The 26,498-nt window shown below is 39.6% G+C and overlaps 2 long non-coding RNA genes across 2 annotated transcripts in view; both read left to right on the plus strand.

The window, feature by feature from the left end:
- Nucleotides 1-17,533, plus strand: part of LOC129626955 (uncharacterized) — a 129,294-nt gene extending 111,761 nt beyond the window's left edge. Inside the window, exon 2 of the long non-coding RNA XR_008702332.1 lies at nt 17,241-17,533. This is a non-coding gene — a long non-coding RNA (uncharacterized LOC129626955). The remainder of the gene's footprint in view (nt 1-17,240) is intronic.
- A 5,577-nt stretch (nt 17,534-23,110) lies between these two features.
- The window catches only part of LOC129626956 (uncharacterized), a 54,653-nt gene continuing 51,265 nt past the window's right edge, over nt 23,111-26,498 (plus strand). Inside the window, exons 1-2 of the long non-coding RNA XR_008702333.1 lie at nt 23,111-23,752; nt 24,222-24,509. This is a non-coding gene — a long non-coding RNA (uncharacterized LOC129626956). The remainder of the gene's footprint in view (nt 23,753-24,221; nt 24,510-26,498) is intronic.

Consider the following 26,498-nt stretch of genomic DNA (forward strand, 5'->3'; position numbering starts at 1 on the left):
TGGTTGTCAATCTTGATAAAAAAAAAAACTCTGCCTCTTGTTTATGTCCCCTAACCTTGACTGCAAGGCTGTGGCCTTGTCTTAATTGCTGCTACCTATAAGTGAATGTTGTTTCCCATTCTGATCAAGAGATCAATTTGCTTACCCTAGAGCTGTTCCACCTTAGACTTACTGTCAAATGTGTGTATATGCATATATGATTTTGTGTGCTTGTTGTCACAAATAGTAGAGAAAAGAATAAAATGCATTATCTGCTTCCTATATGTACTTCCTATAAGGTGCTTCCTTACTTTATTTTCTTTAAACTTCACAATTTATGAACAGAAAGTGTACTCACCCAGTTGAAGTATACTTAAGAAATATACATAAGGAAACAAATGAGACAGTGGCCACATATGTTAAAGTTATACAAATAAAAATTGTGGAGCCAGAATTTATACATAGGACTCTATACCCTTTTCTGAAAAGTGTTTCTCAAAGTCTATTTGCAGCAGAATCTACTCAGGCACTTGTTTAAATGCACATTTATGGTTCCCACTCCACCCTGCCTCGTGGAAACCTAGGGATAGATCCCAGAAACACTGTCCTAATGTGTCCAGAAAACTCAAGGAACGAGAGACTTTTAAATGATTAACAAATACTGGAATAAAGGACCTGAAAACTCAAATGACTTTTCCACTTGAAAAGCTTTTTATGGAAAGTGTCAGGCACCTGAAAATAAGGGTTTATAGTGACAAATGTCTTTTCAGGGATGATTATGGCTTTATGCAAAGTTGATGCCAATAAATCTTTTCTACAAAGCTCAAGTCTCAGTCCAGGCTGGCAGTAAATCATTTCACCTGGCACCACAATTCCAAAAGGAAAGGCAATGAGGACAATATTATGAATGTTGCTTTCCTGGCACTAGCTAGCTGTTTTGGCATAGCTTTTTTCTCATGACCTATTTTTAAATGGAGAATAGAAAAATATAGTCATTCATCTATGTAGAAAACTATAAAGACTGGAAACAAGGAAATAAACCAGAGTATAAGACATCCAAAGGGAAATCATCATTCTGTGCATTAAATTAGCAGGGTTTTTTTAATGAATAAAATGAAGATATATCACATTAGCATTCAATGAGACACCAAAAGTAAAGAATGTTAATTTACAAAAGGGACCTTATTAACTTACTAAGATTATCAAGAACTTCTAAAGCATTTTTTTTCCAAAGGGAGATGATCTGATCTTCATTTTTCTCACTGTTTCACCTTAAGCCTGGTTTTAAATAAGACCTATCATTTTTTTAAAAGTCTTCTATTGCCAGAATCTCAATATATTCTAAGTTTCTGAACTAAATTCATCATTAAGGAAATACTCAGGAATTCCCTGGAGGTCCAGTGGTTAGGACTCTGCACTTTGAAGGCCAGGGCTCAGATTCAGTCCCTGGTTGCAGAACTAAGATCCCACAAGCTGTGTGGAATGGCCAAAAAAATTAAGAAGAAAGTGGGGCATCATGGCATCTTCCATAGGACCTGAGGATGTGGCGATGATGGTCTCTGCCCGACTGGCAGTAGTCAAAACTCAACACAGGGGTACGACGTCCCAGGCAGGAAGCCACACTTGTCAAGGGACTAGCCACTAATGATTAATCCAGATTTGCTCTTGGCACCACAAGATTCCTCTCTGGTCTTGTTTTGTATGTAGCACAACCCAGAGAAGCCTGATATTTTCTGTGGAAAATCTAGTGATCACATTTTCCTCAAGCCTAATTGGTAATTGATTAATTTCCTTTCCTTCATTCAGGCATTTGTTCTTCATCACTAAGAAGTTTCCTGCTGAATTGATGTGCCTACTTTTAATATTTAGAATCAGTACCTGTTCACTAGGTTTACCATCTTGAAAATTATATTTTATAATCTTAACACAGTAAATTATCATTTATGAATCCTAAACAAAACTGACAAGTCTGTGATTGATTAAACCCATCTTGTGGAGTGACTGAGTGATCCACACTTTCAACTTTTTGAAAGATGTTACTGATCTAATATCTGGTTTTCAAAAATGGAGTTAAATAGGATAATATGATTGACATTTTTTTCAACTTGATATTTTTTTAAAAGTTGGAGCAAGATAAGGAGACACCATTTTAGATTTGTTTATTTTAGGCTGCACTGGGTCTTTGCTTCTGCATGGGGGCTTTCTCTAGTTGTGGTAGCTTCTCTTGTCATAGAGCATAATCTCGCTCTAGGGCTCATGGGTTTCAGTAATTTCAGTGCACTTAGTTGCCCCACCACATTTGGAATCTTCTTGGACCAGGGATTGAACCCACACCCCTGCACTGGCAGACAGATTCTTAATCACTGGACCACCAGGGTAGTTCAGCTTACTTAATATTTTAAGCAATTATTTTTATGACTATTCATCTGATAATGACTCAATATGGTTGCCCTGATACTATATGAATTCCTAAATTGAAGCCAATCATAATAAATCATATTAAATATTCAGTTCAATTCAGTCACTCAGTCGTGTCCAACTCTTTGCGACCCCATGAATCGCAGCACACCAGGCCTCCCTGTCCATTACCATCTCCCAGAGTTCACTCAAACTCATGTCCATAGAGACAGTGATGCCATCCAGCCATCTCATCCTCTGTCGTCCCCTTCTCCTCCTGCCCCCAATCCCTCCCAGCATCAGAGTCTTTTCCAATGAGTCAACTCTTCGCATGAGGTGGCCAAAGTACTAGAGTTTCAGCTTTAGCATCATTCCTTCCAAAGAACACCCAGGGCTGATCTCCTTCAGAATGGACTGGTTGGACCTCCTTGCAGTCCAAGGGACTCTCAAGAGTCTTCTCCAACACCACAGTTCAAAAGCATCAATTCTTCAGCACTCAGCTTTCTTTATAGTCCAACTCTCACATCCATACATGACCACTGGAAAAACCATAGTCTTGACTAGATGGACCTTTGTTGACAAAGTAATGTCTCTGCTTTTGAATATGCTATCTAGGTTGGTCATAAGTTTTCTTCCAAGGAGTAAGCATCTTTTAATTTCATGGCTGCAATCACCCATCTGTAGTGATTTTGGAGCCCCCAAAAATAAAGTCTGACACTGTTTCCACTGTTTCCCCATCTATTTCCCATGAAGTGATGGGACCAGATGCCATGATCTTCGTTTTTTGAATTTTGAGCTTTAAGCCAACTTTTTCACTCTCCACTTTCACTTTCATCAAGAGGCTTTTGAGTTCCTCTTCACTTTCTGCCATAAGGGTGGTTTCTTCTGCATATCTGAGGTTATTGATATTTCTCCCGGCAATCTTGATTCCAGCTTGTGCTTCTTCCAGCCCAGCGTTTCTCATGATGTACTCTGCGTATAAGTTAAATAAGCAGGGTGATAATATACAGCCTTGACGTACTCCTTTTCCTATTTGGAACCAGTCTGTTGTTCCATGTCCAGTTCTAACTGTTGCTTCTTGACCTGCATACAGGTTTCTCAAGAGGCAGGTCAGGTGGTCTGGTATTCCCATCTCTTTCAGAATTTCCTACAGTTCATTGTGATCCACACAGTCAAAGGCTTGGCATAGGCAATAAAGCAGAAATAGATGTTTTTCTGGAACTCTCTTGCTTTTTCCATGATCCAGCAGATGTTGGCAATTTGATCTCTGCTTCCTCTGCCTTTTCTAAAACCAGCTTGAACATCAGGAAGTTCATGGTGCACGTATTGCTGAAGCCTGGCTTGGAGAATGTTGAGCATTACTTTACTAGCATGTGAGATGAGTGCAATTGTGTGGTAGTTTGAGCATTCTTTGGCATTGCCTTTCTTTGGGATCGGAATGAAAACTGACCTTTTCCAGTCCTGTGGCCACTGCTGAGTTTTCCAAATTTGCTGACATATTGAGTGCAGCACTTTCACAGCATCATCTTTCAGGATTTGAAATAGCTCAACTGGAATTCCATCACCTCCACTAGCTTTGTTCAGCCCACTTTGTTTTGCTTTCCAAAGCCCACTTGAGTTCACATTCCAGGATGTCTGGCTCTAGGTCAGTGATCACACCATCATGATTATCTGGGTCATGAAGATCTTTTTTGTACAGTTCTTCTGTGTATTCTTGCCACCTCTTCTTGATATCTTCTGCTTCTGTTAGGTCCATACCATTTCTGTCCTTTATCGAGCCCATCTTTGCATGAAATGTCCCCTTGGTATCTCGAATTTTCTTGAAGCGATCTCTAGTCTTTCCCATTCTGTTGTTTTCCTCTATTTTTTTCCATTGATCGCTGAGGAAGGCTTTCTTATCTCTTCTTGCTATTCTTTGAAACTCTGCATTCAGATGCTTATATCTTTCCTTTTCTCCTTTGCTTTTCACTTCTCTTCTTTTCACAGCTATTTGTAAGGCCTCCCACACAGCCATTTTACTTTTTTGCATTTCTTTTCCATGGGGATGGTCTTGATCCCTATCTCCTGTACAATGTCACAAACCTCCGTCCATAGTTCATCAGGCACTCTATCTATCAGATCTAGGCCCTTAAATCTATTTCTCACTTCCACTGTATAATCATAAGGGATTTGATATAGGTCATACCTGAATGGTCTAATGGTTTTCCCTACTCTCTTCAATTTCAGTCTGAATTTGGCAATAAGGAGCTCATGATCTGAGCCACAGTCAGCTCCCGGTCTTGTTTATGCTGACTGTATAGAGCTTCTCCATCTTTGGCTGCAAAGAATATAATCAATCTGATTTCGGTGTTGACCATCTGGTGATGTCCATGTGTAGAGTCTTCTCTTGTGTTGTTGAAAGAGGGTGTTTGCTATGACCAGTGCGTTCTCTTGACAAAATTCTATTAGCCTCTGCCCTACTTCATTCCATACTCCAAGGCCAAATTTGCCTGTTACTCCAGGAGTTTCTTGACTTCCTACTTTTGCATTCCAGTCCCCTATCATGAAAAGGACATCTTTTTGGGGTGTTAGTTCTGAAAGGTCTTGTAGGTCTTCATAGAACCATTCAACTTCAGCTTCTTCCACATTACTGGTCGGGGCATAGACTTAGATTACTGTGATACTGAATGGTTTGTTTGCCTTGGAAATGAACAGAGATCATTCTGTCATTTTTGAGATTGCATCCAAGTACTGCATTTCAGACTCTTTTGTTGACCATGATGGCTACTCCATTTCTTCTAAGGGATTCCTGCCCGCAGTAGTAGATATAATGGTCATCTGAGTTAAATTCACCCATTCCAGTGCATTTCCGTTTGCTGATTCCTAGAATGTTGATGTTCACTCTTGCCATTTCCTGTTTGACCACTTCCAATTTGCCTTGATTCATGGACCTAACATTCCAGGTTCCTATGCAATATTGCTCTTTACAGCACTGGACCTTGCTTCTATCACCAGTCACATCACAGCTGGGTATTGTTTTTGCTTTGGCTCCATCCCTTCATTCTTTCTAGAGTTATTTCTCCACTGATCTCCAATAGCATATTGGGCACCTACTGACCTGAGGAGTTCCTCTTTCAGTGTCTTATCATTTTGCCTTTTCATACTGTTCATGGGGTTCTCAAGGCAAGAATACTGAAGTGGTTTGCCATTCCCTTCTCCAGTGGACCACATTCTGTCCGTTCTCTCCACCATGACCCACCCGTCTTGGGTGGCCCCACAGGCATGGCTTAGTTTCATTGAATTAGAGAAGGCTGCAGTCCTAGCATGACTAGATTGACTAGTTTTCTGTGATTATGGTTTCAGTGTGTCTGCCCTCTGATGCCCTCTTGCATTAGGTATGCTTAATTAAATATTTACTTCTATTTAGTATGAACCTGAATTAAAATATGCTAATAAAAGGTAAAAGATGAAGAAAAACTAGAAATGTTTATGAATATATACATAAAAATCAACATTACCTTTTTTTCTAAAAGAAACAAATACATAAAATACAATTCCTTTAGCATAGCATCAAACCAGTCTCACAAGCTGGGCTTCCCAGGTGGCGCTAGTGGTAAAGAACCTGCCTACCAATGCAGGAGACCTAAGAGACACGGGTTCTATCCCAGAGTCAGGAAGATCCCCTGGAGGAGGGGAGGCAAACCACTCCAGAATTCTTTCCTGGAGAATCCCATGGACACAATTGGGTTTCAAAGATTTGGAGATGATTGAAGTGACTGAGAACACACACACAATCCCACTAACTGTTATGAGTACAGACTGTGTCCCCAGGCCCTTTTAAATTCTCAGTTGTTTTTATCTGGAAAATAGGAGGAAATAATAGTGTTTGTGGGGACTGGATAACATTTGTAAAGCAGTTAGCACAGAGTTCAACATATAATGATAACAACAATAAGTAACTACTAAACAGTATGTTGATACTTACATTTTCATTTTTCAAAATAGTAGATAATCTCAAAGTATTCCATGTACTGTTGAAAGTTATTGCTTAATTGCTAAGTTGTGTCTGATTCTTTTGTGACCCCCATGGACCATTCCACCAGGCTCCTCTGTCCATGGGATTTCCAAGGCAAGAATACTGGAGTGGATTCCCATTTCCTTCTCCAGGGGATCTTCCTGACCTAGGAATTGAACTCACATCTCCTGCATTGGCAGGATTCTTTACCACTGAGCCACCTGGGAAGCCAACTGGAACTTATAAAAGCCAAATTATTAATTAAGAGCAAAATCTCTTCTTTGTGTTTGAGTTGAGGAATATTATACCCTGGAAACTGAGAGACTTAATCAAAATAAGTTTGTGAGAAGATAATCAAACTGCTTACGATAGTAGAATCAAACTTCAAACAGCTCGTATACCCAAGCAAACACCTCTTTTTCCACTCCATACTGGTTCCTTCCATAGTTTTTCCCACTTGAATCCATGGTAAATTCATCCTTCTAGATACTTAAACTAAAAACATCAAGAGTTAACCTTGACTTCTTTTTTTCCTTTTCTTGCCACATCCAATCCATCTACAAATCCTGATGGTTTTCCCTTCAAAATACTTGACTACTTATCTCCACATATTCTGCTATTCAACCCTGATCTAATCTGAAGTATAAAAAAAAATAAATCCTATCTTGATTTGTATTTCTGTAAATATACATAAGGGCTTCCCTGGTGACTCAGATGGTGAAGAATCTGCCTGCAATGAAGGAGACCCAGATTTGATGCCTAGGTCTGGAAGATTCCCTGGAGAAGACAATGGCTATCCACTCCAGTATTCTTGCCTAGAGAATCCCATGGACCAAGAAGCCTGGTGGGCTACAGTCCATGGGGTCACAGAATGGGACACAACAGAGCAATTTCCACTACTACTACTAAATATACATAAGTATTAAAATACATGTTTCTTTTTCCATTTTATATTTTGAAAATAATCTTCAAAAAATTATCTACCATATTTTAAAATAAAAACCTCAAAGAATTCAAGAATACTAATTATTTTGTGGCATAGCCTTTGCTCTTTATAAATAATGCAGTTAAAACATATCATAAAACTTTTCTTCAAATAAGTTGAGGTGTAAAAATGTAGTAATTGCAAACTTTCAAATTACCTTTTAATGACCATTATTTAATTGTCAGTACAAGCTTTATTGCATCAAACTAGCCTTTTTTCAGTTGTTATCTATGGGATGACTCATTACTTAGTATCTTTTCTATGATCTTGTTTGCTTCATGCTTGCTTTTCTTCTGTTGAGAAATTATTAATGCAAACTTGTACAGCCACTCTGGAGAACAGTGTGGAGATTCCTTAAAAAAACTGGAAATAGAACTGCCTTATGATCCAGCATGGAGAAGGCAATGGCACCCCACTCCAGCACTCTTGCCTGGAAAATCCCATGGACGGAGGAGCCTGGTGGGCTGCAGTCCATGGGGTCGCGAAGAGTCGGACACGACTGAGCGACTTCCCTTTCACTTTTCACTTTCCTGCATTGGAGAAGGAAATGGCAACCCACTCCAGTGTTCTTGCCTGGAGAATCCCAAGGATGGTAGAGCCTGGTGGGCTGCGGTCTATGGGGTCACACAGAGTCGGACACAACTGAAGCGACTTAGCAGCAGCAGCAGCAGCATGATCCAGCAATCCCACTGCTGAGCATACACACTGAGGAAACCAGAATTGAAAGAGACACGTGTACCCCAATGTTCATCACAGCACTGTTTATAATAGCCAGGACATGGAAGCAACCTAGATGCCCATCAGCAGATGAATGGATAAGAAAGCTATGGTACATATACACAATGAAGTGTTACTCAGCCATTAAAAAGAATACATTTGAATCAGTTCTAATGAGGTGGATGAAACTGGAGCCTATTATACAGAGTGAAGTAAGCCAGAAAGAAAAACACCAATACAGTATACTAACGCATATATATGGAATTTAGAAAGATGGTAACAATAACCCTGTATACAAGACAGCAAAAGAGACACAGATGTATAGAACAGTCTTTTGGACTCTGTGGGAGAGGGAGAGGGAATGGCATTGAAACATGTATAATATCATATATGAAACGAGTCGCCAGTCCAGGTTTGATGCATGATACTGGATGCTTGGGGCTGGTGCACTGGGACGACCCAGAGGAATGGTATGGGGAGGGAGGAGGGAGGAGGGTTCAGGATGAGGAACACATGTATACCTGTAGTGGATTCATTTTGATATATGGCAAAACCAATACAATATTGTAAAGTTAAAAAATTAAAAAAAATTAAAAATATAAAAAGCAAAAAAAGAAGAAAAAAAAAAGAAAGAAATTATTAGGGCCATGAAAATGAAGAGCCAAAGATGAGGAAGAAGACGTGTTGCTTGGCCTTTCACACTGGTCTTCACTCACCCATGTTTTCATGAACACCAGATTCACCAAGTTTTCAAAGAGGAATAGCAAGTGTTTGATGATGAAGGAAGTTTGGATTTAATTTTCACTTTGAGACACATGGTTACTATTCCCTGAAAAAATATTGGCATTCTGAAGATGTTCAAGCACTCTTACTCCAGCAGCTACCAATAGGCCCAATTGCATGTGAGGCTCTGGTGGCTCTGAGAGCTGTCAAAGCAGAGATGTTAGAAACCAGCTGCCGCCTTCACTCATCCTTTGAGATCAGCACAAGTGGGGGTAGACTTTCCTATCATCAAATCCTTAGAGCAGCAACTTGCACACAGAATGTGCTCTTACAGAAAAATGATTCAAATAATATAAGCAATAATAATTCAAATAATAACAGCAGTAATAAGAAAGGTAATTTGTCGTGCAGTTTATTGAGCACTTTTCACGTATCCAGGACTATTTCAATCACATCTCATACATTACTTCACTTCATCTCGAGAACATAAATAAGCCTACAATTGTGGGTCGTCCCCAGGGGAATGGCTTCAGGTGGAGTTATGAAGAACCCTCTAAATCTTCAGAGAAGTTCAAAGCCATCTTACAGACAATTATTTTACAAGGTTAAGATAGGACATTTATAAGTACAGTGAATTCTATATGGGATATCCTTCAATGATATACCATAGCAGTCGTATGAACAAACATTAAGTCAAAGACAGTCTATAGGTATGACCGAAAAGTAGCAATAATCTTGTCCTCAGCATTACAAAAATTGTTTCTTAATCATCCTAAAGTATGTATCATGCATCAGAAATTTCAGATGTAAGGAATTTTTTTCAGAATTCATATATTATTTAACATTTATCCTTCTTCAGTTCTTACATATATTTTTCAATATTTTTAATCAAGAAAATATTTTCTGGGTAGCTCTTCCTCCACTATCATGACTAACATTTTACTATTTTTCTCCCGTAGAACTAGAACAATGACTGATGTACCAGCAGATGTTTCCAATTCAAAATGTCTCATATTCTTTACAAGGGAGGAAAAAGTTTAAACTTAAGTAGCTGATGTTTGTCAGCAGATCAGGTAGTGGAAGAAAACTGTCACCTTTTACAAAGTGTCTCTTCTTCATCTTTCCTTCTTTATTCTGGGAATTTTCTCAGTTTAGTCTTTAAGGTGGTATCTGCTAATAGTTCAGATCATGGCTATTGCCTAATCCTTCTTTCAAAGATCAAAGTAGACTAAACCACAAATTTGAACTTAAATAAGAAATCTAAAATTTAGACAGATATTCTGTTTTGAACATCTGCTGATTGTGGCAGATTTTTATCACTTTATTTTGGTTCTAGCACCCTGAATGTATTTTAGATAATCACCATCACCTCTAAGCAGCTCATGTGCTTCAGAGGAGTATCTCCATGAACAGCTCAGGCCTAAACTAATTAGCATTATCTGGGTCCATAATGGGTTCAGAGTAGTAACATGATCTAATTAATAATTTAGTGCAACTAGAATGAAGCCTAAGACTTTAAATCAAAGGTTGAGGGAATATGACAAATGCATTATGTTAATGAAGAACCATACAGCCTGATAAATGCTGAAGAAAATTTTGGAACTACTGAGGAGAATCTTCCTAAGACTGAAGCTGAGATTTGGGGGGTTGTTTGTTACACAGCATTATCACAGTAAAAACCTAGCTATACACCAAAGAGGGTAGTAGGTCAAGTTCTAGATATCTGAGGTATACCCTTCTGACTTACCCTCATATGAGAATATTACCATCAGAAGGTAAGATAAAATAAACCAAAGCAGGATGATAATATTTTAAATGCCAGAAGAAACATGTTCACTTTCTGGTAAGGTTGCTAAGCTTGGAAATTTTGAACCTGGCACCAGTGGCCCGTCTTCCCTGATACAATGAGGAGTCTGTTGTGGGATGAAGCTAATCAGAGACAAATAGTGATGAAAAGCAGGTATAGAGCTAGAGAAATAAAGAGGGCAAAAAAGGCGGAAAACGGAAGGCAAAAGAGAGAATGAGTGCAAGAGAAAGGAAGAGTTAGCGAGCAAATAAAAAGAGGAAGAGGAATGAATTAGAAGAACCAGTTCTATATAGATAAAGTTTAAACTTCTGCAGAAACACTTTTTAGGTTACATTGATTCTGTGATTGGCATTTTTCAAATATGAAATACAGATACAGAAAATATGTGTTTATTTAGATGCTCTCACTAAAAATCTAAGGGCTTCCTTGTTTGTACAGTGGTTAAAACTTTGCACTCCCACCGCAGGGGGGCAAGGGATGGATCCCAGATCAGGGAACTAAGATCCTACATGCTGCGCAGTGCGTCCAGAAAAAACAACAACAACAAATATAAATCAGGGTGTGTGTGTGTTAGTCAGTCAGTCGTTCCAACCCTTTGCAATGCCATGAACTGAAACTTCGGTCCCTGGGATTCTCCAGGAAAGAATACTAGAGCGGGTTGCCATTTTCTTCTCCAGAAGATCTTCCCGATCCCAGGAATCAAACTTGGGTCTCCCTCAGTACAGGCAGATTCTTTACTGTCTGGGCCATCAGGGCAGCCCCTCAGAAATTCTTAAAGTGAAAAAAGCTTAACGTGTAAAAAAAATTACAATCTGTTGTGTAGGAGCTGTCACATAGAGAAAGATAATAAGTGCTTAGGGAACACAAACAAAGGGGAGATTAAACCTGTAAGTAAATGAAGATGGGAAAGATATGGAAAAAGAGTTCACAGATGTGTGTGTGTGCTCAGATGCTCAGTCGTGTCCAACTCTTTATAACCCCATGGACTGTAGCCCGCCAGACTCCATGACCTGGAAAATGGGATTTTCCAGGCAGGAATACTGGAGTGGATTGGCATTTCCTACTCCAAGACATCTTCCCAACCTAGGGATCGAACCCATGTCTCTTATGTCTTCTGCATTATCAGGCAAGTTCTTTACCACTAGTGCTACGCGGAAAGCAGTGAAAAGCCAAAGGAGAAAAAGAAGTTGCCTGGTAAATAAATAAATTGTAAATGAGGACAAATGGAAAGTTTGCATTTGTATCAGAGACTTAAAATTCTTGTAAACTGGATCAGTCTACTGGCCTCAATTACCAGTACCTGAGCGCTCAAACAGGGAAATAAAAATCTGCATTCAGCTGTCTATCATCAATAGACCTCACTGATTTTCTTCAATCTTTTCTTTTTAGTTGAAGCAGTAAATTATGGTAAATATTTTATCCAAAGAGGTGAGCAAAGCTGACTTGATTATGAGTCTGTAATATTAGACCTGCTTCAAAAGAAAGCATCAGCCAAGAGATTCCACTGCCAACTAAACGGAATGACTCAAATCACACCTGAATGGCTCCTGCTCCTCTTTCCTATTTCCAAATACTTCCTCAGTTTGTCTAAAATATTTCATTTTCCTTTTGTTACCTTGCATTAAATCAATCCATTTCAAGATTCAGTCAACTTGAATGATAAAGTTCACTTTTCAAAGTGAAAAAAAGATAAATGATATGGGAGTGTGGGTAAGGAAGATGGGCTGTAGTTATTCACATGTTAGGATTAGTTTGCTTCCTTCCCTCAGCCACGGCTTCCAGTGTGGAAGAAACCAGTCCAAACGCAGATGGCAGTGTTGTGGTTGGAATTATGAATGTGCTTATAGTCAAAGAGATCTGGTTTGAATCTTACCTCTACCATTTTACTATCTTTATGAGCGTGAGAAAATTATTAATGTTTGGGGTATCTCAGTTTTCTTATCTCTAAGATGAAAGAAACAAGGTTACCACTATTGTTATATTACGTACATACTTGATTAGCACAGTGTCCAGAGCTTGGTTAAGCTGCCAGTAAGGGCAGTTACAGACACTAGAGTGGAGAAAAGGAGATCATTTTGTAGCAAAAGTGAGATCCTGGGGGAATGGAAGACAACATAGGCATACTTTGCCTTCTCAGTACTTTTGCCTGTGACAAGATCACAGGTGTAAACTCAACAGCAACGTGACAATCAATGGTTGGAGTTGATACAAATACATTATCATGTGTTCAGGATTTTGGTGATAAAAAGATCATGTATCTTTTTATGATACTGTATCATCATTTGATCTCAAATTTGATGATTCTGGATTTTTGTTTTCACTCTGACTTTTCTTCTCATGACTGGTCCTTACAGATTTAGGGCAGCAGAAGTACACAGGTGCTTAAGGGAAGTGCAGAGAGTCTCTTAAAGGTGAATATTTAAGGTGTCCGTTTCCTGGACTGCTTTGCAAAGGCATCCCTTACCAGAACTTGTTTTGAAAGCAGTTTATGGCTGACACTTACAAGATTCCTCCTTTTAAAATACGTGCACATTGAGTACAAACTGAACCAGAAGTGTTATTTTTTTTATATGCTTGTCATCAGCATGATAACATTCTCCAGCTGCCCATTTTAAAAGGACAGGAGAGCCTCTCCATGTTGTGAGCTTGCTGGACTCTTCCTCAGAGCAGTCGCTGTGAGGGGATCCTCTTCAGATTCCTTCACACTGCTTTGACCAAACTCAAAGCCACGCCCTTGAAATGTGATGGATTAAAACTGCATTTTCATTTCTGTTTTTCTAAAACCTGGTTAAAGTAGTTAATTGACAGAAGCAACTGTATTTTCTGATCAGCGGCATAAACTATAAACCTCAAGGCAATTCTTTTCTTGCCAGTAGTTGCCCTTGATAATAAAATAATTACCACATTAACAGCATTCACTCTATTTCAGCACTGAGGATTTCTCCCACAAAGCACGCTGGAGAAAAGTGCCAGGCCACAAAACAGTTTAATCCTATTATTTCTGCATTTCACCCTGGCTTGGTTTAAGTATAAATGTCCATGCTGTCTGGGTTGTTCCACCTCTGAAAGGCACAGGGTATTTTTTTTTTTTTTTCAGTGAATAACAGTATACTAATGTGAAAATGTTTATGGGACTTGTGACTCCACAGCTTTAAAGCCAGCATTTATGTTTTTAATATGAAGTATTCAGCCATTGTTCTGTGTATTTGAGAGGACTGATCTCTGTCCTCAAACCATACTCACATATTTTTGGTTCTCTATGTTTCCTTGTGGCCTCAGGCTTTGCTCATTCTGAGCTGCTGAGAACTCTCTCCCTGTCCACTGCTCCTCAACTCCTTTCACCATCTAACTCCTGTTCACCATCCAGGTGTTGGTTCAGTTACCATTTCTTCCCTAATGCGTTAATTCTAGGCTAAGTGACATGAGTCCCTATACACTTCTCACATTACATTTTGATTGCCTCTTTACTTGCAGAATTCTCCACTAGACTGAGTTATCTGAGATCAGAGACACTACTTTATTTATATAATATCTTTAGCACTTGCAAGGAACACAGTTCATTGTGTAGTAAATATTTCCCGAAGTAGATTTTATTTTTTCTTCATTCTTTTCCTTCCTGTCCTATGGTCAGCATTTGTTCCCCTCACCCATTAACCTTTGTTAACTTTGGGCTGTGTGGTTTGCTTTAATCAATGGCATGTGAGCAGATATAACACATCTGGATAGAAACTTTAAGTGCACTTGTGTGGTTGACACTCCTCTTATTCCTGCCTTCCATTGTCAGGAAGATGTCTTTCAGGTGGTGTCTCCTCCTCAGACTTGATTCAAAGAGAGAACTCAGCAATGAAAGCTGACCCAAAAGAGCCCAGCAGAACCCAGTAATATGAATGATAAATCACTGTTGTTGCAAGTTGCCAGAATTGGGGTTATTTGCCACCACAAATAATCAACAAAAATTGATTAATAAGTTTATACCTAGAAGCATAACATTACTGTAACAACAATAAACTCAAAGCTAGTGGAGGTGATGGAATTCCAGTTGAGCTATTTCAAATCCTGAAAGATGATGCTGTGAAAGTGCTGCACTCAATATGCCAGCAAATGTGGAAAACTCAGCAGTGGCCACAGGACTGGAAAAGGTCAGTTTTCATCCCAATCCCAAAGAAAGGCAATGCCAAAGAATGCTCAAACTACCACACAATTGCATTCATCTCACATGCTAGTAAAGTAATGCTCAAAATTCTCCAAGCCAGGCTTCAGCAATACATGAACCGTGAACTTCCAGATATTCAAGCTGGTTTTAGAAAAAGCAGAGGAACCAGAGATCAAATTGCCAGCATCCGCTGGATCATGGGAAAAGGAAGAGAGTTCCAGAAAAACATCTATTTCTGCTTTATTGACTATGCCAAAGCCTTTGACTGTGTGGATCACAATACACTGTGGAAAATTCTGAAAGAGATGGGAATACCAGACCACCTGACCTGCCTCTTGAGAAACCTGTATGCAGGTCAAGAAGCAACAGTCAGAACTGGACATGGAACACCAGACTGGTTCCAAATAAGAAAAGGAATACGTCAAGGCTCTATATTGTCACCCTGGTTAAACTTATATGCAGAGTACATCGTGAGAAACGCTGGGCTGGAAGAAGCACAAGCTGGAATCAGGATTGCCGGGAGAAATATCAATAACCTCAGATATGCAGAAGAAACCACCCTTATGGCAGAAAGTGAAGAGGAACTCAAAAGCCTCTTGATGAAAGTGAAAGTGGAGAGTGAAAAAGTTGGCTTAAAGCTCAACATTCAGAAAATGAAGATCATGGCATCTGGTCCCATCACTTCATGGGAAATAGATGGGGAAACAGTGGAAACAGTGGCTGACTTTATTTTTCTGGGCTCCAAAATCACTGCAGATGGTGATTGAAGCCATGAAATTAAAAGATGCTTACTTCTTGGAAGGAAAGTTATGTCCAACCTAGACAGCATACTGAAAAGCAGAGATATTACTTTGTCAACAAAGGTCCGTCTAGTCAAGACTATGGTTTTTCCAGTGGTCATGTATGGATGCAAGAGTTGGACTATAAAGAAAGCTGAGCACCAAAGAATTGATGCTTTTGAACTGTGGTGTTGGAGAAGACTCTTGAGAGTCCCTTGGACTGCAAGGAGATCCAACCAGTCCATCCTAAAGATCAGTCCTGGTTGTTCATTGGTAGGACTGATGTTGAAGCTGAAACTCCAATACTTTGGCCACCTGATGCAAAGAGTTGAGTCATTTGAAAAGACCCTTATGCTGGGAAAGATTGCGGGCAGGAGGAGAAGCGGACAACAGAAGATGAGATAGTTGGATGGCATCACCGACTCAATGGATATGGGTTTGGGTGGACTCTGGGAGTTGGTGATAGACAGGGAGGCCTGGCGTGGTACAGTTCATGGGGTCGCAGAGTCAGACACAACTGAGTGACTGAACTGAACTAAACTGAATAAACTCAAATATGAGGTTATTTGTACTGTGCCTGTTATGGAAGCCCCTGATGTTAAAGGAGGCTGGAAAAATGACCTAGTCTATGCAACAATGAAAGTTTTGGTAATACTGCTACCTGAGATAACTTGAAAGTCAGAAAATATACCTTTAAACTTTAAAAGAATTTTCAAGACAGAATGTTAGTAGCCAGAATTGCTTATTAGGCTTTGTAAGGAAGAATAAACTCAGAAAATAATTGGAATTTTTTCAAATGAGAATGGAAGGAAAAAGAAGGATGCAGAAATCCAGAGGCAGAGCTGAAAGATATTACTATTTCTTATCTCCAGCCAATAAATCATTTGCAGATTAAAACAAAGACCCAATGCAAAGACCAAGTCAAGGGCATGGATAGTCATTTTCTAATTCTGTGTACATTCTATTACATGGAATAATTTTAATTATTTGTGGTAAATTAAAGCACATCAGCAATTTAGCAAGTTGAGCAAATGCTGAATATGAAATTACCATATTTTCATATGTAACATGTATTTTCAAGATAGTAGGTGATATTCAGTATACCATCAAAGAGATTTTTAAGTGGATAAATAGGAAAAGGAGCAACTTATATTATCTATTATCCTGGAGAAGCCTATTATAAAGATAGAAGACAAGAACAGTCTTCAAAAAGCAATATGATAAAGTGCCTATAAAGAGTTTTTGTCATCCTTCATGAATATGAAAAGTTAATATTTTCATCCTATTAAGTAAAAGTAAGCCCAGTTAATAATATGATGATGATGACTGTGGTGATTCAGGCTGGGGAGCAAAGACCAAATCAAGACTGTTGTCACCACATTATTTGTTAAGACCTCTGATTCCTTTAAAGTAATCCCCAGTAAGTCATTTCACTTGTACAGAATGGCTCCTGGTAAAGAAACCATAGATTGGCTTAATGGAAGCCTAAAAAGTATAAATTATCTGTAATTAAGCCTAAAAGAATGTCTTCTAATGATGAATCTGGCTGTTGGCAGGAAGCACTAATAGGAAACAAAGATATCAAAAAAAACTAATTTTTTTTAAAAATTGTAGTATGCCAAAATTACTACTACCAGCCTGAATTAAAAGAGTTTGTGATTGTTTGAGCAATAAAACTACCCTTGAGCTCTCAACTTTTTTGACAGGATGAAGAAGCTGTTTGGCATCCAAAGATGGACATTACTCCTAAAGAGGATATTGGAAAAGGAAGAACTCCTCAGAAGGTGAAGTCAAGAGTCAAGAAGTACAATAGACTGTGAAGCTACTCCTAGGAAACAAAACCAAAGATTGATTAAGCCAAGTTCCTTACACAGAGATTAGTAGACCTTGTAACCATTCCTTCATGGGATTTCAGAACTTCTGTGAACCAGTGATTTCTGGGTTCCCCCCTTTTCCCCTCTTTCTAAATAAAAGCGTTTGTTGTGGTTACACTAGTTTATTATGGGTGTGAAGGTGTGCATTTATCACAGGTAGGTACAAATAACAAGTATTTTATTTCATAGGACTTGGCTCAATAGAGCTACATTTGGGCATGATATAAACTCAAGATCCTGAATTTCAAGCTAGAGTTTAGATCAGACCTTGGAGTATCTTTAGGATCTGGTGATTACATATTGTTTGCGGGAAGGAAGTGAATGTGAGAGCAGGCTGTGATAGGTTACATTATTTCACAAATATTTATTCCCTCCATACCCTTGCCATGCTTCTCTGTGAGACAGTCTATTTTCCTTTCCACTGACTTTGGCCTGTGTGATATTACTTTTCTTTGGCAAATAAATTGCCTCAGTAGAAGTTTTAAATGTGCTTGCAAATGTGCCATACCTTGTGCATGGTTTGGTACCCAGTTCTGATGTTTCCCTCCAAAATAAGAATAGCATGTCCAAGATACTAGCTTACTCCTTTGAAAAGATACTTGTCATGGAGCCAAGGTTTAGCTCAACCAAACTCGGCAGAGCCTCCACCCTCATGAACTTAGACAATCAATACATATTTGTTGTTATAACCCACAGAGTTACTGGGATTGTTTGTTATAGCAAAAACTGGCTAACAAATTTTGTTGCTGACAATAAGGAAGAATTATATTGTCTATAAAAGTGCTTGGTTTATATAGGAAAACCATGTACGAGTCTGAATGTACATAGATACATGAACTCAATCGGAATTATTTGTAGGTGGAACTAAGAGATACCAGTTAAGTTGCTTTGTTATTTGCTACTTGGACAGTACTTTTTAAGTCAAAAGTAGTGACCCTAGATTGAGAGACCAAGAGGGGAGTTTTAATAGGTTTTTCAGATATTTTCCTTTTAAAAAATTAATCAATAAGTATTTATAGACCCAAAAAATCCAAAAGAAATTCCAGTATAGATTAGAAGATAGATCAGTGTTTCCAAAGATGTTGATACTTAAGGAAGAACTTGCAGATTTAAATAAGGAAATACCTATGTTGAATGTTTGAAACATTGATTGTCTAATGTTATATACACATGTCAACTTGAGGAATGAGATTCTGTACCTGGTGGTACAGAATGGTTTAGTTGCTAAGATATGTCTGACTCTTGTGGCCCCATGGACTGTAGCTTGCCAGGTTCCTCTATCCATGGGATTTCCCAGGTAAGAATACTGAAATGGGTTGCCATTTCCTTCTCCAGGGGATCTCCCCAGCTCTTTATACCTGGAATACAACTCAATTATATATTTTTTATTCTTTGAATTTTCATCATCCTATAGTAGAGAATACTTTTTAGATGGAAAAACAAAAATGACAAGGGAGTTTTACTTAGAAGTATGTTTTGAATGGCATTTATGTGTCACTGAGAAAACTGAATTGATGAATGGTGTAGCAAAACCCCAGGGAATTATGAGTTCATAACTTAATTAGAAGCTCCACATGCAGAAGGAAGTATCTAAATAGGCTTACTTAAAAAGGTCTGTCATCTGACTAGAGGGCTGATTAACCCCCTTATTCATCTTTTTAAATGTCCTTGCAATTGTGAGGGTTAGCATCATCAGTATAATTTTTAAACTCTAGAAAGACATTTTTACAAGAACAGGTCTCATATCATGGATTTCTAGTTTTCTGAACTTTAAAATAACTAACGCATATATATGGAATTTAGGAAGATGGTAACAATAACCCTGTATGTGAGACAGCAAAAGAGACACAGATGTATAGAACAGTCTTTTGGACTCTGTGGGAGAGGAAGAGGGGGGGATGATTTGGGAGAATGGCATTGAAACATGTATAATATCATATAAGAAATGAATCGCCAGTCCAGGTTCGATGCAGGATACAGGATGCTTGGGGCTGGTGCACTGGGATGACCCAGAGGGATGGTACGGGGAGGGAGGTGGGAGGGGGGGTTCAGGATTGGGAACACGTGTACACCCATGGCGGTTTCATATTGATGTATGGCAAAACCAATACAATATTGTAAAATAATTAGCCTCCAATTAAAATAAATTTAAAAAAAATTTTTAATAACATTGTATTCATAAAAATCACATAAATGAAGATATATATCTATATATACCCACAACTATCTTTCTTAAAGGAGAATTGGTGTACTGAGTCACTCATGAATCCATTCACTGAAAAAATATTTGAGTACCTGCTGCATGCCAATCTCTCTGTTTTTTTAGTTGAAGTAGAGTTAGTTTCTGGTGTACAGCAAAGTGATTCAGTTATATATATATATATATATTTAATATTCTTTTTCCATTATGGTTTATTATAGGATATTGAATATAGTTCCCTATGCTATATAGCAGGATCTTGCTTTTTATCTATTTTATCTATAGTAGTTTGTATCTGTTAATCTCATACTCCTAATGTATCTCTCCCCCACCCTCTTTCCCCTTTGGTAACCATAAATTTGTTTTCTATGTCTGTTTCTGTTTTCTAAATAGGTCCATTTGTGGCATATTTTAGACTCAATATATAAATTATATCATACAGTATCTGACTTATATCACTTGGTCTGATAATCTCTAGGCCCGTCCAAGTTGCTGCAATTGAAATAATTTCATTCTTTTTTATGGCTGAGTAGTATTTCATTGTGTATCTGTACCACATGTTTTTTATCGATTCATCTCTCAGTGGACATTTTAGTTCAGTTCAGTCGCTCAGTCGTGTCATGTCCAACATTTGCAACCCCATGAACTGCAGCACACCAGGCCTCCCTATCCATCATCGGCTCCTGCAGTTTAATCAAACTCATGTCCATTGAGTCAGTGATGCCATCCAACAATCTCATCCTCTGTTGTCCCCTTCTCCTCTCACCTTCAATCTTTCCCAGCATTGGGGTCTTTTCAAATGAGTCAGCTCTTCGCATCAGGTGGACAAAGTACTGGAGTTTCAGCTTCAACATCAGTCCTTTCAATTAATATTCAGGACTGATTTCCTTTAGGATTGACTGCTTGGATCTCCTTGCAGTCCAAAGGACTCTCAAGAGTCTTCTCAAATGCCACAGTTCAAAAGTATCAATTCTTTGGCGCTCAGGTTTCTTTATAGTCCAACACTCACATCCATACATGACTACTGGAAAAACCATAGCCTTGACTAGACAGACCTTTGTTGGTAAAGTAATGTCTCACCTTTTTAATATGCTGTCTAGGTTGGCCATAACTTTCTTTCAAAGGAGTAACCGTCTTTTATTTTCATGGCTACAGTCACCATCTGCAGTGATTTTGGAGGCCATAAAAAAATAAGCCTGCCACTGTTTCCACTGTTTCCCCATCTATTTCCCATGAAGTGATGGGACCAGATGCTGAGATCTTAGTTTTCTGAATGTTGAGCTTTAAGCCAACTTTTTCACTCTCCCCTTTCACTTTCATCAAGAGGTTCTTTAGTTCTTATTCACTTTCTGCCGTAAGAGTGGTGTCATCTGCATATCTGAGGTTATTGATATTTCTCCCAGCAATCTTGATTCCAGCTTGTGCTTCTTCCAGCCCAGCATTTCTCATGATGTACTCTGCATATAAGTTAAATAAGCAGGGTGACAATGTACAGCCTTGACGTACTCCTTTTCCTATTTGGAACCAGTCTGTTGTTCCATGTCCAGTTCTAACTGTTACTTCCTGACCTGCATACAGATTTCTCAAGAGGCAGGTCAGGTGGTCTGGTATTCCCATCTCCTTCAGAAATTTCCACAGTGTATTGTGATCCACACAGTCAAAGGCTTTGGCATAGTCAATAAAGCAGAAATGGATATTTTTCTGGAACTCTCTTGCATTTTTAATGTTCCAGCAGATGTTGCAAATTTGATCTCTTGTTCCTCTGCTTTTTCTAAACCCAGCTTGAACTTCTGGTAGTTCAGGGTTCACATATTGTTGAAGCCTGGCTTGAAGAAGTTTGAGCATTACTTGACTAGCGTGTGAGGTGAGTGCAATTGTATGGTAGTTTGAGCATTCTTTGGCATTGCCTTTCTTTGGGATTGGAATGAAAACTGACCTTTTCCAGTCCTGTGTCCACTGCTGAGTTTTCCACATTTGCTGGCATATTGAGTGCAGCACTTTCACAGCATCATCTGTTAGGATTTGAAAAAGCTCAACTGGAATTCCATCACCTCCACTAATTTTGTTCGTAATGATGCTTCCTAAGGCACACTTGACTTCGCATTCCAGGATGTTGGCTTTAGGTGAGTGATCATACCATCATGATTATCGCGGTCATGAAGATCTTTTTTGTATAGTACTTCTGTGTATTCTTGCCACCTCTTCTTAATATCTTCTGCTTCTGTTAGGTCCGTACAATTTCTGTCCTTTATTGAGCCCATCTTTGCATGAAATGTTCCTTTGGTATCTCTAATTTTCTTGAGGAGATCTCTAGTCTTTCCCATTCTGTTGTTTTCTTCTATTTCTTTGCACTGATCACCGAGGAAGGCTTTCTTATCTCTCCTTGCTATTCTTTGAAACTCTGCATTCAAATGGGTATATCTTTCCTTTTGTCCTTTGCTTTTCAGTTCTCTTCATTTCACAGCTATTTATAAGGCCTCCTCAGACAGCCATTTTGCTTTTTTGCATTTCTTTTCCATGGGGATGGTCTTGATCCCTGTTTCCTGTGCAATGTCACTAACCTCCATCCATAGTTCATCAGGTACTCTTTCCATCATAACTAATCCTTTAAATCTATATCTCACTTCCACTGTATAATAGTAAGGGATTTGATTTAATTCATACCCGAATGGTTGATTGGTTTTCCCTACTTTCTTCAATTTAAGTCTGAATTTGACAATAAAGAGTTCATGATCTGAGTCACAGCCAGATTCTGGTCTTGTTTTTCCTGACTATATAGAGCTTCTCCATCTTTGGCTGCAAACAATATAATCAATCTGATTTCAGTGTTGATCATCTGGTGATGTCCATGTGGAGAGTCTCCTCTTGTGTTGTTGGAAGAGGGGGTTTGCTATGAGCAGTGCATTCTCTTAGCAAAACTCGGTTAGCTTTTGCCCTGCTTCATTCCGTACTCCAAGGCCAAATTTGCCTGTTACTCCAGGTGCTTCTTGACTTCCTACTTTTGCATTCCAGTCCCCTATAATGAAAAAGATATCTTTTGGGGGTGTTAGTTCTAAAAGGTCTTGTAGGTCTTTACAGAACCGTTCAACTTCAGCTTATTCAGCATTACTGGTCGGGGCATAGACTTGGATTACCATGAAATGCAATGGTTTGCCTTGGAAATGAACAGAGATCATTGTGTTGTTTTTGAAATTGCATCCAAGTACTGCATTTTGGACTCTTTTGATGACTATGATGGCTGCTCTATTTCTTCAAAGGGATCTTGCCTACAATAGTAGATATAATGGTCATCTGAGTTAAATTCACACATTCCAGTCCATTTTAGTTCGCTGATTCCTAAAATGTGGATGTTCATTTTTGCCATCTCCTGTTTGACCACTTCCAATTTGCCTTGATTCATGGACCTAACATTCCAGGTTCCTATACAATATTGCTCTTTACAGCATCAGACCTTCCTTCCATCACCAGTCACATCCACAGCTGGGGGGTGTTTTTGCTCTGGCTCCATCTCCTCATTCTTTCTGGAGTTATTTCTCCACTGATCTCCAGTAGCATATTGGGCACCTACCAACCTGGGAAGTTCATCTTTCAGTGTCCTATCTTTTTGCCTTTTCATACTGTTCATGGGGTTCTCAAGGAAAGAATACTGAAGTGGTTTGCCATTCCCTTCTCCAGTGGACCACGTTTAGTCATAACTCTCCACCATGACCCATCCGTCTCGGGTGGCCCTACATGGCATGGCTCATAGTTTCATTGAGTTAGACACGGCTGTGGTCCATGTGACTAGATTGGTTAGTTTTCTGTGATTGTAGTTTTCAGTCTGTCTGCTCTCTGAAGGAGAAGGATAAGAGGCTTATAGAAGCTTCCTGATGGGAGAGATTGACTGAGGGGGAAGCTGGGTCTTGTTTTGATTGGGCCATGCTCAGTAAATCTTTAAGCCAATTTTCTGTTGATGGGTGGAGCTGTGTTCCCTCCCTGCAATTTACCTGGGGCCAAACTATGGTGGAGGTAATGAACATAATGGTGACCTCCTTCAAAAGATCCTATGCATGTACTGCTACACTCAGTGCCCCCAACTCTGCAGCAGGCCACCACCGACCTGCGCCTCTGCTGGAGACTCCTGGACACTCACAGGCAAGTCTGGGTCAGTCTCTTGTGGGGTCACTGCTCCTTTCTCCTGGTGCACAAGGTTCTGTTTGTGCCCTCCAAGCATCTATTTCCCATTCCTGTGTAAGTTCTGGCAGCTCTGTGGTGGGGTTAATGGCGACCTCCTCTAAGAGGGCTTATGCCATACTCAAGTCTGCTGCACCCAGAGCCCCTGTCCCTGTGGCAGGCCACTGCTGACCCATACCCCCACAGGAAATGCTCAAACACACTTCTGTCTCTGTCTCTGTGGGGTCCCTGGGTTCTGGTGCACACAAGATTTGTTTGAGCCCTCTGAGCATCTCTGGAGGGAACGGGGTTTGATTCTAAATGCAAATTCGCCCCTCCTACCATCTTTCTGGGGTTTCTCCTTTGCCCTTGGACAGGGGTATCTCCTCACAGCTGCTCCAGGGCTTACCATCTTACTGGGGTTTCTCTAACCTTGGATGTGGGGTATCTTCTTACGGCAGGTCCGGCGAAGCGCAGCCGCAGCTCCTGACCTTAGACGTGGGGTATCTCCTCTCCGCAGCTCACCGCTCCAGCAAGTGGACATTTAGGTTGCTTCTATGTCTTGGCTGTTGTACATATTGCTGCAACAAACATTGGGGTACATGTATCCTTTTGAATTATGGCTTTCTCCAGATATATGCCCAGGAATGAGATTGCTGGATCATATGGCATCTCTCTTTTTAGTTTTTAAAGGAAGCTCCATATTGTTTTCCATACTGACTGCAACAATTTACATTCCCAACAATAATGTAAGTGGATTCTCTTTTCTCCACACCATCCAGCATTTGTTATTTGAAGACTTTTAATTTTTTTATTTTATTTATTTATTTATGGCTGTGCTGGGTTTTCGTTGCTTTTGCATGGGCTTTCTCTAGTTGCCGCAAGTGGGGGCTGCTCTCAGGTTGCAGTGCTCAGGCTTCTCACTGGGGTGGCTTCTCTTGTGGCACACAGGACCTAGGCTCTAGGCAAGCGTGCTTCAGCAGTTGCAGCATGCAGAAGGAGTGGTTGTGGTGTGTGGGCTCTAGGGCACGTGGACTGCAGTGGTTGTGGCACACAGGCCCCAGGGCGCAGGCCTAGTAGTTGTGGTACATGACCTTAGCTTCTCTGCAGCACGTGAAATCTTCCTGGACTAGGGATCCAACCTGTGTCCCCTGCATTGGCAGGCAGATTCCCATCCACTGCACCACCAGGGAAGTCCTATTTGAAAACTTTTAAATGATGGGCATTCTCATCAGCATGAGATGGAGCAAATCCATCTTTGTTTTTTTGTGTGTTTTTTTTTTATTTTATTTTTAAACTTTACATAATTGTATTAGTTTTGCCAAATATCAAAATGAATCCGCCACAGGTATACATGTGTTCCCCATCCTGAACCCTCCTCCCTCCTCCCTCCCCATTCCATCCCTCTGGGTCGTCCCAGTGCACCAGCCCCAAGCATCCAGTATCGTACATTGAACCTGGACTGGCAACTCGTTTCATACATGATATTTTACAAGTTTCAATGCCATTCTCCCAAATCTTCCCACCCTCTCCCTCTCTCACAGAGTCCATAAGACTGTTCTAAACATCAGTGTCTCTTTTGCTGTCTCATACACAGGGTTATTGTTACCATCTTTCTAAATTCCATATATATGCGTTAGTATACTGTATTGGTGTTTTTCTTTCTGGCTTACTTCACTCTGTATAATAGGCTCCAGTTTCATCCACCTCATTAGAACTGATTCAAATGTATTCTTTTTAATGGCTGAGTAATACTCCATTGTGTATATGTACCACTGCTTTCTTATCCATTCATCTGCTGATGGACATCTAGGTTGCATCCATGTCCTGGCTATTATAAACAGTGCTGTGATGAACATTGGGGTACACGTGTCTCTTTCCCTTCTGGTTTCCTCAGTGTGCCCAGCAGTGGGATTGCTGGATCATAAGGCAGTTCTATTTCCAGTTTTTTAAGGAATCGCCACACTGTTCTCCATAGTGGCTGTACTAGTTTGCATTCCCACCAACAGTGCAAGAGGGTTCCCTTTTCTCCACACCCTCTCCAGCATTTATTACTTGTAGACTTTTGGATCGCAGCCATTCTGACTGGTGTGAAATGGTACCTCATAGTGGTTTTGATTTGCATTTCTCTGATAATGAGTGATGTTGAGCATCTTTTCATGTGTTTGTTAGCCATCTGTATGTCTGATACAAAGCAAATCCATCTTTGATCAACTGAGATGGCATATAAAAGAAATGACTGTCTACTCCAGAAATTTATAATTTAACAAGTATATCAAGATTCATATGTATGAAATAGTTAAGTAATAAACCGACGGTGATAAGTGATTTTTGTGTTAAAAATAATGGTTCAGGAAATAAATTCTTTGGACCCTTGGAGACAAGGATAAATAAAAGGAGGGCCAAGGCAGCTTCATAGGCAAATGAAACTTACAGATCAAAGAGAAATTTGATCTTTCAGTTGAGATTTGTTTAGGTGAGTTCTAAGAGCAAGAATTCATGGGGTCACAAAGAGTCGGACACGACTGAGTGACTGAACTGATCTGATCTCAAGAGCAAGAATAAAGGTGTAAATACAGGAAGAAGTAAAGACAGCACAGTAGTATCTTAAAAAGACTAAATTATTGAGCAGCTTAGTACTGAAGGAAAGATGCTGTGTGCCATTAATTTTACTTGAAAACCTCTGCTGTTTTCACAGACAGCAATGTTGCAAGTGGGAACTGTGGCTAACACAAGTA

The sequence above is a fragment of the Bubalus kerabau genome, chromosome 14 (genome assembly GCF_029407905.1).
Source record: "Bubalus kerabau isolate K-KA32 ecotype Philippines breed swamp buffalo chromosome 14, PCC_UOA_SB_1v2, whole genome shotgun sequence".
NCBI classification, from domain to species: Eukaryota; Metazoa; Chordata; class Mammalia; order Artiodactyla; family Bovidae; genus Bubalus; species Bubalus kerabau.